The sequence below is a fragment of the Ahaetulla prasina genome, chromosome 1 (assembly GCF_028640845.1).
Source record: "Ahaetulla prasina isolate Xishuangbanna chromosome 1, ASM2864084v1, whole genome shotgun sequence".
Taxonomy (NCBI): Eukaryota; Metazoa; Chordata; class Lepidosauria; order Squamata; family Colubridae; genus Ahaetulla; species Ahaetulla prasina.
In genome coordinates, this window is record NC_080539.1 from 26,596,079 (window position 1) to 26,602,269 (window position 6,191).

Here is a 6,191-nt window from a genome sequence, read left to right on the forward strand (position 1 = left end):
CTCAGACACTTCTGCTCTATGAAAGTCCAACAGAAATCTGCAGCAACTCTGGTAGGAAAATACTGCCAAGCAGCTTTCCTTCTTAATCTTCAGGCAGGAACAATTGTGGTATTATGCTGGGAGTTGAAGAGCTTGACCCATGGCAGGATTTCTCTTGGAGAGATTACAAAAAGAACCCTCACCCCACCCCTTACCCCTCCTTTTTTCTCCTATTTCTTTTACAGTGGTAGAATTTCACATCCAAGTCTTCCTTTTGTTAAACTAAGAGCAGTGATTAAGGCTCATCATTATAAATCTTGGGAGTCAATCTGAGAAAATATATCCTCAAAGCTTCTCCTTCATAATCACTTCCGAGAACAGGGATAGATTTAAACTTTTGGAACTTCTGGATTCAGGGAGTTTTGCAGGCCCTGAACAGAATGTCTTTTGTGCACAATTGATAATGAAGCACTGGCTGAGAAGGGGTGTGTTTCCCTTTAGACAACAACAGTATAATTTCGGAATTTAAGAATTTAAGGTCATCCATAACTGCTCAGCAGGGAAAAAAAAGAAAAAAACAGAACATAAAAACTGTGCTGGATTAGAGTTGCAGTTATTATGTCCAGTGTTTCTAAATAATATAGATCTCTGACCTCTGACCTCTAATGCTATTACCACAAAGACAGCATAAGCCAGTGTTTCTCAACCTTGGCAGCTTGAAGATGTGCGGACTTCATCTCCCAAGATTCCCCAGCCAGTTCACACATCTTCAAGTTGCCAAGGTTGAGAAACTCTGGCATAGACAGTAGAGAATCTCCAGCCTAATGGAAGTGAAAGACAGTAGCCTGCAATTACTGCAGGTTCAAGCCCGGCCCAAGGTTGACTCAGCCTTCCATCCTTTTATAAGGTAGGTAAAATGAGGACCCAGATTGTTGGGGGGGCAATAAGTTGACTTTGTAAATATACAAATAGAATGAGACTATTGCCTTATACACTGTAAGCTGCCCTGAGTCTTCGGAGAAGGGCGGGATATAAATGTAAACAAAAAAAAAGAAAAAAGAAAATGCAATAATATATAAGAAATTTGCAGACTGTGGTCCATAAATACTGTTGCACAAATCTTTGTTTAATAGTATAGTTGTTAGCCCTATGAAATTCTTTGCTTTCAACTTTGTAAACTGAATGAATGGGTTAAGAGAAAGGACTATCAAAATATAGTTATTTAGTTACATCCTCCTCCTCCTCTTTCTCCTCCTCCTCTAAATTGCCCTAAAGGATGAGCTCAGATACTTTGATGAGCTCAAAAGATGAGCTCAGATACCTGGAAAGAGAATTTCAGTTTATTGTGGAAGTTTCACTTGAAATCCTCTATGTCACTTCTTCCAATATAAAACAGGATTTGGCCTCAAAAGACAGTTCAAGGACATGTATCTGTGTGGCTGCTGTTAGACCACATGATTTTCTGAGAATTGTTTTGCCAAACTCATAATACGGTTCTACATTATTCATCAAACTTTACTTGAGAACAATGCCAGGTTTTATATAATATGGTCAAGTTTACAAGCTCTCTCTTAATTGCTTTCTAACCCAAAGCTTCCGGTTGGGTTCCTAGAATATTCTTAAACAGATTAGTTAAGGACCAAGCAGATGCATCTGTTGCTGTTGTTAGTTGCGAAGTCGTGTCCGACCCATTGCAACCCCATGGACAACGTTCCTCCAGGCCTTCCTATCCTCTACCATCCGCTGGAGTCCATTTAAGTTCACTCTGATTGCTTCAGTGACTCCATCCAGCCACCTCATTCTCTGTCGTCACATTCTTCTTTTGCCCTCAATCTTTTCCCAGCATTAGGCTCTTCTCCAGTGATTCCAGTGATGCATCTGTATAACATGCTAAACTTCGCATGCTCAGTTTTCTATATTTTAGCATGCTGTGTGAAGTCCACTTGGTTAGCTTATGGCTCAATGTATTCCATGATGAAAGAAAGTGGATTGCAGAAGTTCACATGAATGCAACCTATGTCTTTGAATGACCTAAACCAGCCATTAGGTGTTTTCTCCTTGCTGGCTAGCCTTGTGACACTGGAATGATGTTTTCTTGATTCGATCAAATGGTGCTAGCCAGAGATTTGTAATAAATGTGACAAAATTTGTGGAAAGAGCAAGGAGGCCTCGTATAACAACATTTAAGCAGGAGCCACAGATGCTCCCTATAGAGATATCTTTGCTGGAATGAACTCTTGCATGTTCAAATGGTTGGGAATGTACTTGAGCAAGTAGAGTCACCCAGAGTCACCGTAGAGGTGGAAAGGAAAAAGGAAAGGAATTCCTGCAGAGTTTACTCTGCTAGTGGTTGTCAACTATAGGAGGTAATTCTCATCTGTGTTTCAGAGGAAATGGATAGCATAAAAAATTCATACATAAATACAAAATAAGCAATCACGTGTTTAGGTTTAGTTGGACTGACTTTATTTCTGAAATTTGATAAGTGTACTGGCCTTTCCCCCTTTTGCCTTTTTCTAATGTGCTTGCTTTATACCCAGAGGTTTTGTTTATTGTTTTGTAAGAGAAATTCTGATTAAAAACTTCCCCACTTTGAAGACTGTACATTTACACAGCCATGTTCTGTATTCCAAGACTATTCCAAGAGATGCAGCAAACAAACGGCTATAAATTTGGCGTGGTTGCTGAGCATCTGAGTTGCAGGCATGCAACTGCCAAGGAGTCCCAACCATTAGAATTTCAACTCTTGGTCATAAGTACCCCCAGTGAGGTCCATAATAACTTCAAATGGTCATAAGCCAAGTACTAATGTTATGCTATAGCAGCTTGGTTCACACAGTATGTTTAGCCGTGTTTACAAAAAACAGTAACACAACATGTGAATGCAGGCCACATATGTACATATTTTCCACCCAAACCTTTAACCCTTTTGACAAAAAGGATTGCATGGAAATTGGCACACTTTTGTTGGCCAGGATAGACTATTAAGTCACTGATCGGTGAAGCTGGGTGGATGCCACTGGCTGGTCAGAAAGTTCAAGGGCTGCCATGGAAAAATTCCACTGTTTGACAGACAAAACAAACAGCTGACTTTCAGGGTCAGGGAACACACCTGGACACACGTCAGAAGCACTCAGATGGGAAATGATCAGGTGATGCAACACCAAACCTTCACTTTTTCAACTGAAGTGCCAAAACAAAAATAGGAAGCCATATTGATAGCCACAGCCTAGAGCTAACTCCATGTTTGCAGCTTAATTCTAGACTTGAAGGGGTTTGCCAGTCCAAAGGAAAAAGGCAATGGCATCTTATCGAGGTCTTTTTCCTCTCGCATGTAAGAATGAATAGAAAACCTTAGGATTTGTTTTAAAAAATGGATAGGAATACACAATTACAGTACAGGAGAGTCTAGTTAATCCGAAGTATGTATATCTCAGCCACTATCAAGCTTTGCCTGAATGTGGATCTGCCTGGGCTTGACAAAGAAAAGCTGTGCCTGTCTTGATTGGCAAGGAAAATTCATGGTTACCTAGCAAGATCAAAGCACCACTTTTTTGAAGATGGAGTGGAGGAAGCAGGTAGAGCGGTGGTAGTCAACCTGGTCCCTACTGCCCACTAGTGGGCGTTCCAGCTTTCATGGTGGGCGGTAGGGGTTTTGTCCGATACTGAAGCACTTTCCTTTTTTTTAAATTTAATTGACATTTTTTTTTAAAAAATCATAGCATTATTTAAAAACATTTTCATTAGGTTTTCATAAAATTCCCCGTGACTATTTAAATTTCTGAAAATATACTATTTGTATCGCCTGTGCATAAGTTTAGTTCACGTTACGTAAGTGAAACTAAATGGCGCTATAGTGCCAACTGCAAACTAGAGTCTCATCCCAGAATAGCTTGTGCATCTCTCCCACACCACCCAGCTGTAACAGACAAGCAGAGCTGGTAGCCGGCGTCCCCCACCCCAACCTACTTTATAAATCACCATTACTGTGGAACCGGTGGGCGGTTAGAAAATTTTACTACTAACTGAGATACAAAAGTGGGCGGTAGGTATAAAAAGGTTGACTACCCCTGAAGTAGAGTATCAGTTGGACAGCAAGCGCCAGTCTCCCAGCCACAAAGCCCCGTTACAAGTGGGAATGCATTATCAGCATACTTTGGGGGCAGAGATAGTGGTAAAGGACTTTTAGTGTCACTGCATTGTCTAACTCCCATTTGATAGGCTCTTCAGACAGAATTACTTTTTATTAACATAGGTATACTATAAATGATATTGGTTCCTGATATTTGTAAGAAAGCAATAACTGCTCTAATTATGTTTTCAATTTCAATTTCAATTTCTTTTGTTTGAGTATCCTAGAAAATATATTCAAATTCCTAGTTCTATTCACTTTTTATTTTTACTTCTTGATTAATTTATTTGGAAGTACCGGTAATATATAACAAAGGGGATCTTTTGCCAATGATCGCTAGAGTAGATTATTACCATCTAGTGTTCTGCCATGAACACTGCATGCTTTTGTGTAATTTGCGTTTTCATAGATCGTATCTTTCAGGTGACTTTATTTTTAAAAATAATGTTTGATTTTATCACTTGTGAGATCTCCCAATGGGGGAAAGGGTTAAAGGATGTCTTCACACTACCAGGTTCATTATATATATTCTTTATTTCCATTTCTTAAACCTTTTCTTTACTACAAAGATACTATAGGTTGTATAAATCTTCTTTTTCTCAAACTAGAATTAGAGGGAAGATGCTAGATAGCAGCAGTAATTACTAAATTGCTAAACCAGGGTAAGTAGTTAAGCCATATTGTGTAGATTCAGTGGGCTTCTAGACAAGAAAGATTGAAACCGCCAGCCTCTCACCCACAGGTCCAGCCAATTAACTACATTAGTTAGTATTTTGTGGCATGGCGTGTTAGTACAGGATGCAGATGGAAAATTACAGGGAGTCCCAGAGCTACAGCAAGATTGTGAAGTCAAAAATCATGTTGGAAGAAAACAATGGGAGACTACTTCTGTTGCCAAGAAATCAACACAAATATACACATTAAATTATCAGAAATGGAGCCTGATATAAGTAGTTCTATCACATCTGGCTTGCAAAAATCCAGTTGATCACTAGAAGATAGCAAAGCCTAGATATGTAGCACAAAAGTCAAGGGAAGATTTATCTTTTTGTGCTAAAATTGATTCACTGTTGACTAGATTAAACATGCTATTTGTCTCTTTACTTTTGAGAACTGGCAATATTCGATCTATGGATTTCAATCCATGAAATAAAATAAAATATATTCTGCAACTAGCTTCATGTACCCTTGCCTGCTCTCCATATTCATTAGATAAATTCAGATTCTACCAGCTGAGGTTGAGTAAGGGACAGGCAGGAACATTGTTTCAACTACCATCAAAGGAGAAAACAGAAATCCCTGAAGTACAAGACAAAATAGTCCTTATATCAAAACTCATGTAAGGGAAGACATCCAAATTCCTGACTGGTTCTTGGGATTTGATTTTCCTTGCAAGGTTTTCCCAAAGGTGCTTCTTCAAAAGACAACTGGACTTTCTGGATTTTCTTTGAAGATGTTTCGCTTCTCATCAAAGAAGCTTCTTCAGCTCAGAAGCTTCTTTGATGAGAAGCGAGATGTCTTGAAAGAAAACCCATAGTCCAGTTGCCTCTTGAAAAACCACCTTTGGGACAACCATGACCTGGATGACTGAGAATCTCCATAGACATTCTTCCAAGGTTTTACTACTTGTGCTGATTACTACTGTAAATCTAGTTAACTGTTCTGTGTCTAAACCACAGGAAATAGAAAACCCTCATATTTATGGGAGTTTATTTATGGGAGTTTATTAATCTTCGTAGCAAATCAGTGGCAAATGGATTGATGGGGAAGATCAGACACCTTTACTAAGAAGTAGATAGATGATGGACAGATAGTTAGATAGATAGATATATAAAGATTATGTGCCATTGGGTTGTTTTCAACTTCTAGTGAGTAGATTTTCATCATGGCAATCTTATCCCTAACCTGTTTTCAGGTCTCCCACACTCATTGTTACTGTAACTGAGTCCATCCACGTTGCTGCTAGTCATTCCCTTCTGTTTCGTTCCATCTTTTCCAACATCAGAGTCCACATCAGAGAGAGAGGTTTCTGCCTAATATGCTTGAACTAGGGTAATTTGACCTGGCTATTCATGCTTTG